Here is a 10151-nt window from a genome sequence, read left to right as displayed (position 1 = left end):
CCCTCTATGCACGCCACTGCTTATTCCGCCATTATAGCATGAAGTACACTGTGTCCAAAAACAGTAAAAACGCCCCGCGCACGTCTCACTTCTCTCCCGCGGCATTCCGCGGATGTAAAGCTAACTTAAAAACTTATTCCCACTTTCCCATTTTATGGTAACCGTTCAGAACACATTAGAGGTAAAACACTGTATACCCGCGGAATGCTGCTAACTTAAAAACTTTTTCCCATATCATGGTAAACGTTTAGAACACATTAAAGGCGAAATAATTACTCTCAACAGCTAAATGGTATGTAGTGACTAACCGCCTGTTTGAGAAACGCTACTAAAGTGGAGTGGTTTTTGATGCTTCAATGTTGGTCGTGTACACGGTTTCTGTATATTCCTTATTCTGTGGTTATACAATGGACGTTCAGTTTAAAGGTACTTCGCGAAAGCCGGATATCTTATCGGGTGCAATTTATGATATCTTCAATCTTTATACCCCACACAAAACAGATCTTCCGCAATGTATCTACTGTCTACGCACGTTTCGCTGCGACACCGGAGCATCTCGGAAGATGTTGGCTTTACAATGTTCATTAATGTCATAATGGACTTAGCAATTATTCGTTATAATATTACCCACTCGAACGTAATCCTAAGTTACCTGACGTACAAATAACTATATGAAAATATTGGTGATAAACTTAGTATTAAGGATTTATTTTTGTGATATATATATATTATAAGAACTATACGCATGATTTTTGATTTAATAAAAGAATTACATTTTATTTCAATTTTCAGTTTTATTTTTTTGTTTCCTTTACTTTTATATGTTGTCCACCAATCCGCACTGGCCAGCGTGGTGAACTACGGTGAACTTCACCCCTTCTCATTGTGATAAGAGACCCGCAGTGATTACGTATCTCGCGACAGGCTTGTGACAGGCGTAAATCTTGCAATCACTGCTGTCAAACGTCAGTTTTCCATACAATAAATAAACAAGTGGCGTTTGACAGCAGTGAATGCAAGATTTGCGCCTGTCGCGAGATAGGTAATACCCTGCCGTGCCCTGTAGTGGGCCGACAATGCGCTGATATGATGATGATGTAACCTCATCTGATTACTTACTTATTCTGTTTTTTTTTTATTTAGTTATTTAGAACAAAAACATAAAAAGCAAGCCAAAGAATACAGATAACAGAACTACACCAGCATCTCAATATAACAACAACAAAGGAAGAAGTTGAGCACAGAGCAAAGAGCTATAAAGAGCGAATTAACAGTCATAGTAACCAACTGGCTACTTCTCTCAGTGTCCCAATGGAGATTAGAAGACTTAAACGTGCTTCCATTTGGGATTTTACTAACACATGCACTTCGTAAAATAAGAGGCAGAGCCATTGATGGATGGCCGGCCTCAAATGCCACAAAACACACGGAGGAAATCTGATATAGCTGCTTCAGCTGATCGCATGATAGACTAAAAAAAAAAAAAAAAGAATACAGATAAAGTGTGTGATTTCCACACTAGGATTCAATGTGTGGAAATCACTTTTGGGTATAATTGGTTATTTGTTGTTTTCATTTGACTGATCAAAAGATTTCAAGTTTAATCAATATGTCGTTTGAATTTCATTTCTGGTAAGTGTTGAAGCAGTCTAAGATGGCAACGGGCTAACCTTCCAGAAGTATGGCAGTTATATTAAACTCATAACCTTAATCGGTTTCTATGTAATATCTTACCGGAACGCTAAAACGCTTGGCGGCACATCTTTGTCGGTAGAGTGGTAACTAACCAAGGCGAAAGCCTCCCACCAGACAAAACTATTATGATGCTTTTAGATTTATTTTTATATACTTTTAACATGAGTGTTTCATAAAAATCTTCGTATATATATAGTACCTCAAAGAAGCAGCAAGTAAATATCAGTTTGTTACAAAATTTTACGCACGGTTTCATTATGAGGTGCAACACTTAGTATGCAGGAATTAAATACACACGTACGTACAAACATACCTGCAATATTCGGTGGGATTAGCACCGCTATTATTGTGGTAACGTCGCACTGACAATGTCAGTGGGTGAGGGGGTTCATTAGGATCTGCGCACATTACTTGGTAACCATTTCTATAAAAAAAACATGTTTATACCTACTAATCAAAATGGGTTCCAGCCAATATTAATGGCGACCACTAATGAGTGGCTGTTTTAACTATTAACCACATTGCATTCATTTATGTTTATGAAAAAATAATAAGCAGGCGATAAAATAGCTACATATAATAAGGGGTGGGTGAATGTTTTACCAAGTTACGCAGCGATAAATAAAATGTCCCAAGAAAGTGTAATCCCCATGCTTCTTCTAATATCTACAAGTCACTTTAGGATAGATCATTATTATTTATGTGGCTTTATTGCACAATAATAGTGGCCGTTTTTAAGATTTCTAGTCTCCCCAATACATTCGCTGATCTAGTATTTTGGTAAGCCATATTCATTAATTACGATACCTGTAAAATACATGTCTCGTGTAACAACTACCTTTCATTGTACGGTGTACCCACTTTATGTGCCTATGAAAGCATCGTCAAACTAGGTTCAGCCGCTAAAAATACTAGCGTCAGCTAACAAAAAGTTTCTGGGGTATTTTTTTAAATCACTTTATCGGTTAAATTAACATTTTAAGAAACAGTTATTCCATAATTTAAAAGGTGAGTTAGGACCTTCATTTCTAATATCTTCGCTCACTTATTTATACTCTTTATTTGCAAACAAAAATACAGAAGAAGAATAAAAAAAAACACAGACAGAAGCAGTATTCAAAAGGCGGCCTTATCGCTTAGTAGCAATCTTTGTTAGGCAACCTGTACAAACACAAATGCTTGGGAATAAAAATTATAGTGCAAGAAAAGAACCAAAACTCACGAAATGTACGAGCGGCCTTACTCTGGCCCCACGTTGGGCGCCACAATATCGCGAAGGCAGGGGGTGGGAAATGGCGACTACCAGTCTCTCCCGGCCACTGTCAGTAGCGCCGCAGCTCTCGCCGCGTGCACAACTCCTTGCGGCGCTCGCGAATACTGAACACATTCCACACATGCCAGTCGGAACGTGAGTGTCCATCTGGTTACGTAATTGGACTATTCACCATTGGTTTGTTCGAAAGTGCTTTTATTATTCACCTATGTTGATATTCGTGTGATTTAGTTATTACTTATCAGTACATAGGTACTATTCCTAGTTTAGAATAGAGCAGACAATTATTTTTACTAAATGTCGATGGACGTTCTACATACCCACCTGTTTTATTTTTATTTTTTTTATGTATAATACAGACTGTCGAAGAATACCACGGGTCGGTCAGTTTACAGCCAGGGTTGGACAACAATTTGTTTTTTAGATTATCTAACGACTTATAATAGGTTTACATTATTTTTGGGCCTGGGACAATATAAAAGAAACAAATTAAAAGCTAATTAACCAAAATCTAGATGTCTAAAATGATCAACAGATAGTTTTAAAGCTGTAAAAGAATAAAATAAACCAGTAAGATTAACAATTCAGACAATAATAAAGATAAATTACTTACTTACTAGTGTTACAGTAAATTTATAAAGTGGGTAAATAATTAAACTTTCGATAACTATAAATTCATATTTGGCAGATATTTTATTAAATAGTTAATAAATAGTTTTCAAGAACCAATTAAAATTTGTGTTTGATCAACAACCAATGTTCATGACATTGAGTTGGTGGGTATTTTGATATAAATACGACTGCATTTTAGCTACACTTCAGTCCTACATGGACTCGAACGATGCAAAGGTACCTCCCGGTGCCTTAGTCGTTTATCACTAGTAATAAGAGAACACAAATTATCATCAATTTCTGAATTTAGTGTTTAGAACATTTGTTTGTTTTCAGGTAGGTATATTTCTGCATGTTATCTCGTGGCCCTAAAGTACTGTTCTCCATCGTTTACATTATAGCCTTACACTTGTCAGGTTTATCCGGACTTTGGTATAAATAAAGTAGGTATACCCTGAAATAGGTAGATACTCATTTCGCTTTCCCAGATAAAACTGTTTGCTAACTCAAATAACTGACACATCTCTGAGGAGTTGCTCGGTTCCGATGGCCCGGAGCAGCCATTAGGCGACGAATTAAGGTTATGCCAACCTGCGTCCGCGGTGTTACTCAAGATTGCGTCTTGCGTGCGATTGGCGCAGTGGGCAGTGACCCGGATTTCTTTCCTTCGGTTCTAGCTTTTTAGAATTGTGTTTTTTTAAACGTTCAAGTTATTAATTTATCGGAACAACAAAATTATATTTCTTACATTGATTTATTTTAGTGGGTTTTCTTGATTTTGTCCTATCATCATCAGTTAGGTTTCCTTAAGAGGTTTTGGTCGTACATGGTAAACTTTAAGGTTTTAGGTTTTTTAATTAGTTATGGTTAGTACTAACAAAGCCATACCATGGCATGACATTTGACCCTGACCCTGCCTGATGGCTAAATATTGGATATTTTGCATTTAAAAAAACGTTTTAAGTAGAGTTGTACCTACATAATTTCACATCACCTTAATTCTCAAGACCCGTGTGACAATTTCTCCGTTGGCTTTACAAAACATTTATCTTGGGGCAAAGCTTTTCCTAACCCCTGTTGATTAATGGGGTACTATTAAAGTGTAAAGCTCTAATTATCTAACTTTTTGTTTATTTTACTTATGTAATACAACTAGGTATGCTTTAGGCTATGCTATTGATAACGAATAAGACACCGGGAGGTATCTTTGCGTCGTTGGAGTCCATGTAGGACTGAAGTGTACCGATAATGCAGTCGTATTTATATCGAAATACCCACCAACTCAATGTCATGAACATTGGTTGCTAATCATATATAATTTTAAGGGTATCTTGAAAACTATTTATTAATCAAATAATAATTATTAGCGTTTTTCTAAAAAACCTAAAAAAATAAATAAAATGCGGCCAATATGAATTTATAGTTATACCTACATAAAAAAATTAGACGGACTTATATTATAGTAGGTACCTCCTAGGTATAAAATTGACAAATAAAAACTTTTTATCAGCAATTATATTTTTAGGCCATAGCTTTTTAGTAACAGTATACTTACACATAAGCCAAACACATTTTCTCTCTCTAAATAATCAATCATACTCTCTATATTATTATTCTCTAATTTCAATCATAGCTAGGTTAATTCTCGGGCGCCGTGAAATTTCGAGTGCGCCGCAAGATTCAGTAAAAAGGTTGAAAACCCCTGTCTTATATATCCTACTAATATTATAAATGCGAAAGTTGGTACGAATGGATGGAATGATGAATGTTTGTTACTCGTTCACGCAAAAACTACTCAACCAATTTTACAGAATTTTGGAACAGAGATGGATTGTATCATGTATTACAAAGTAGACTGTTTTTCACCCTAGGAAAATGCCGTATATTTTCCCAGGGTGAAAAGCAGCAGGATTCATGAAAAACCAAAAAACAGCGTACGAACCCGCGCGGAACAGCTGGTATATATATATATATATATATAAAATACCAGCTGTTGCGTGTATATATATATATATATATATATATATATATATATATATATATATATAGGCAACATTAAAGTGATCAAAGCAGAGAGGTACAAAGTAAAAGTACTTACATAACCTATTTATCGAATGTCCCGTTTGGCCAAGTTTTCTGAAAAGAGGACGCCTCCGCTATTTTGTTCCACCTCAAAAAGCACGTACGTGCCTTTGAATATGTGATACTTAATTTGAGTACCTACATTTATTTTCATGTATTTGGTGTCGTAAAAGGAGTGCATGTATTTGGTCTTAAATATAAATATGTGGTTGGTAATATATTAATGTCTCTGGACTGATCTATTGTAAGAAATATGTCTGGCACTATTTAGTATGTATGTAGTTGAAATCTTTAAACATTCAACTAATTAGATTTAAAGTTGAGATTTACTTTTAACCACCGACGCAAAAACAACAGGGAGTTATAAGTATGACGCGCGTGTATGAGTTTGTATGTCTCTCTCTCTCTCTCTCTCTCTCTCTCTCTCCCTCTCTCTCTCTCTGTGTGTGTGTTTGTGTGTGCGTGCGTGTGTGTGTGCGTGCGTGTGTGTGGGGGGGTGTGGGCAAACGGATAATCTTATTTTTGTTTGAAAGATAGATTAGTCTGGAGTGTTCTTAGCTAACGTTTGATGAAAATCGTTTCGAGATGGCATCGACCGAGGTGATCCGCCTTTAAGCGGCGGATCACCTATTTTGTCACAACTCTCTCAAAATGAGTTTCAAAGGAAAGGGCTTGACTAGTGGAATACTATACTATACAACAACACAATCTTTCAAAATTTCAAATCCAAGATGGCGAATTACATTTTTGTTTCACAACTCCCTATTAGAATAAAATGCCATACTTATTTGTTTTAAGAATTAGTGGTAAATAAATCGCTTAAATAAATTTGCTTAGTGAAATTTTACGACAGTTTATGAAACTAAGATACCAAATATTGAAAGTCCGAATGCCTAAACCATTAACCTATTTAACGAAAACGTCCGTGAGGTAAAATTAACGTTTAAATCTATAGCGATTTGTAAACGGGGCACGTCTGGCCAAGTTTTAGGGCAAGGGGGAAAGCGTTCCAGAACCGAGAGCCGAGAGACTCGTTCCCAAAACGTGTTTTCCTTTTCCGAAGTGGGGAGCTTTTATTTTTGTTCGTGTAAACAGATGTCACGTAAAAAGAGAGCTCGCTGTTAATGTTTAAGCTGCAGGCAATTTAATACAAGTGCGAATTAATTACCATCATCCGAATCACAGGATGCTGCTGGTGGGCAAAGGTATTTTATACGCTTTCAATAAGCTACTTCTGTTCTGTCCCGCTTGTATACAGCAACTCCTTGCAACTCGTTTTATATCGTCTGTCCACCTTGTAAGGGGTTCTTCCAAAACTGCGCTTTCCATTGAGGGGTCGCCACTCCAGCACCTTGGGACCCCAACGTGCATCGGTTCGCTGAGCTACGTGAGTTGCGTTTCGGAGATATTACTGGCAACACGCACTGTTTCTAATCCGTTTTAATAAAACGTCTTCAGGCACTGAGATATTTCGATTGATGATTGATTGAGAATGATTTAGCATAGATAAACCTACATAATTTGCGTTGCATTGTCCCACTGCTGCATAATCCATTTCTCAGATAGAAGTAGAAGAGGGTAGACGCTGCGCAGACGCCACGCTTTTTTGGTACGGGATGGCGGGCTTTAACCATTTTTACACAGATGTGTGCTATAGCTAATAACCAGGTCGACACGATGGCTCTCTGATGGCTCTCCAAAGCAGTGTTTGTTTCGCTCATTCGCTCACTTAACTTCGAGCTGATATTGGGAATTTACCAAAAACCCAACAAATTAAGTTACCTACCCAATAAGCCTAAATAGATTCCTGGTTTTGAAGCATCGTAGCGCCCAAACTGTTGAACCGATTTTGATTTTGTTATTTTTGTTTGAAAGGTGGATTAGTCGAAAACATTAGAAATAGATTCCTGGTTCTGGAGCATCGTTTTTAAACACGTAGATATACACGTTAAATACGTCGTGCGTTCCTCTAACGTGACAACTTTTACACGCTTACCTTAAAGGTGTACTATATCAATTTACCTGCTTCCCATAAAATCTATATTCCCTTAAAATGATTCCATTGCAGTATACCGACGCAATATCGATTGGAACGTAATGTCAAATATCATTGAATTTGTTTTGCTGTGCACTTAGTCGCCACGTCGGCTAGTCACAGTATTTTATCGACCCATTTGTCTACATAGCATGTAGCCGGCTAAAACAGGTTGTTATCACATGCTAGAACTTTCGTGAACTTGCGTACTAACGGGTTCAAGTAATGGAAACAATAATTTCTTAAATATAGTTCAACGGCTATACCAAGATAGTATTTTTGGATTTGTCGATATTTCGACCCAGTTGCGTGGATCGTTGTCACGACGACACTTGGTGAGTCCCGTCGTGACCACAATCCATGCAACTGCGTCGAAATATCGACAAATCCAAAAATATTATCGTTGTATGTACCCGTTGAACTATCTATCTTCTTATATATATAAAAGAGAAAGTGTGTGGGTATGTTCCGTATAGGCTCCGAAACGGCTGAACCGATTTCAATTAAACTTTCAGGGAATCTCAGGATTGACCCGGCGAGTAATCCTGTAAAGTTTGGTGACGATCGGAGCACTCCTATTTTTGAACTGTCAAACTATCAAATACAGCTTTTATTTACTATGATGATATTCTATTGTTGGGTGTACATGGGTGTAGATAATGATCTTCACCCGCTCGAGAAGAGAATAGAAGAGAATGAATACAGAGAGAAATAAATGGTTTAATATATTATGAGACTTAAATTTTTATTTATTTATTTAAGTAATAATACATATAGATGGAAATAATAATTACAAACTAAAATTATAATGAATTAAATTAAATATGAAATTTAATTAAATTATGACACTTAAATTAAAAATGTAATGATGTAAGTTTATTGTTTGAATAAAATAAAGCAAAATCTAGCCCGGCGAAGTCGGCTGGGTACGCTAGTACTTAAGAAATGTCGATTTACCAAGAAAATCTTAGTTTTAAATCTGAAACAATAATTATTACACGGCTGCTTATTTTGGCTTCTTTATAATCAAAAAAAACATTTATTCGCCATCGAAATATCGAAGTTGGATCCGGTTGATTGAAGCCTAAATTCTAAAGTGTGGGTATGAAGTTTATCTAAATTCTAAAGCGTGGGTAGAGGACGCGATGTGTTTACCCAGCACACCCACTAGGGTTGCCAGATCGATTCTTCCTGTTATCGGGATCAGAAACCGATTTTTCGGGATTTTAGGGCTTTGGTCGGGAGAAATAAAAGAATAAGTTAATAATATTAATTATACATAATATATTAAGTAAAAAAACATATTTTTGCATAGCTGTTATAGTTATAAGAAAAAAATACATAGTAGGTTTTTGTGACACATAAGATAAGAACCGAATGAGCATGTTTATTGTTTTTGTTCTTACCATAAGAATTTTTTTGTGTGTTGTTTGCAAGTTTCGTTTGACGAAAATGTGAACTTAAAATTATCGAAATTGTTTTTCGGTAGATTATTTGCTTTGTCGGGAGGACCGTCTGGCAACCCTAACACCCACCCAGGGTTGATATCAACGGCCATTTTTTTTCAAACTCGTAAAGTTGAACACTTTTAATACAATAAGTTGGCCTTTTTAATACAAATAATTGAGTCACATAGCTATCTACCCTATTATAAGCAAATAGGAACAATGCCCGTAAAACTTTAAGCCGATTACGCCGTTAAATAGGTATAGCTAAGTACATTTAACAAATGTCAAATAAAGTCGCCTTATCCTTTCGACTAGAGTTACCTATAAGTTTTATAAACCTTTTAGCTGCAACTCCGCTTTGGATTGAGTTTGAGCCGGAATAAAAGGTTGCCGGGAGCTCGGTGTCGAAAAAAGTAGCTCTTTTAAACCTGTCAATTTTAGAGATTAGTACAACTCCCTGTAGAAAAAGATAGTCTTACCTTTAGAGCTGTCAGTTTAGTTTAGTGTAGAAAGTGTATCAAATATACAAAAAGTGTTTTAGTAATTAGAGCTACAGATTATCCGAAACTTTTTTATTCGTTTATGTAATGAAATGATGGTCGCAATTATAATTTAATATTCTATATTATATCGCTATCTAAGTGATAAGGCCGCCTTTTGTGGTCTATTCCAGTCTTTGTGTTTCTCTCTATTCGTCTTTTATATTATGAACTGTGTAGTGGTGTACAAATAAAGAGTTTAATAAATATATATTATCTTATATCTTTAAACGAGCAATTCTTGTATATATAATTGGAATCTCGGAATCGGCTCCAACGTTTTACATGAAATTAAGTATACAGGGTTTCGGGTGCGATAAATCGATCTAGCTAGGATACATTTTTAGAAAATGTCATTTTATTTGTGTTTTCCGGTAATAACCGATTTGGTTGGCGACCTCCCTGGCGCGGAGGTTAGTTCTGTAGTCGTTAAAGTGAAAGTCCCGGGTTCGTTTCCGGCATAATTT

General features: G+C 36.2%; 1 protein-coding gene across 4 annotated transcripts in view; it reads left to right on the top strand.

The window, feature by feature from the left end:
- Positions 1–3039: 3039 nt before the first annotated feature.
- The window catches only part of LOC120630931 (oxysterol-binding protein-related protein 1), a 35465-nt gene continuing 28353 nt past the window's right edge, over positions 3040–10151 (top strand). For all 4 annotated transcript variants that reach the window (XM_039900311.1, XM_039900303.1, XM_039900285.1 and 1 more), the window contains exon 1: positions 3040–3145. The gene's annotated coding sequence lies outside the window, so the exon portion shown is untranslated. The remainder of the gene's footprint in view (positions 3146–10151) is intronic.

This window comes from Pararge aegeria, chromosome 2, assembly GCF_905163445.1.
Source record: "Pararge aegeria chromosome 2, ilParAegt1.1, whole genome shotgun sequence".
NCBI lineage: Eukaryota > Metazoa > Arthropoda > Insecta > Lepidoptera > Nymphalidae > Pararge > Pararge aegeria.
This window is presented reverse-complemented; position numbering and strand designations above follow the sequence as displayed.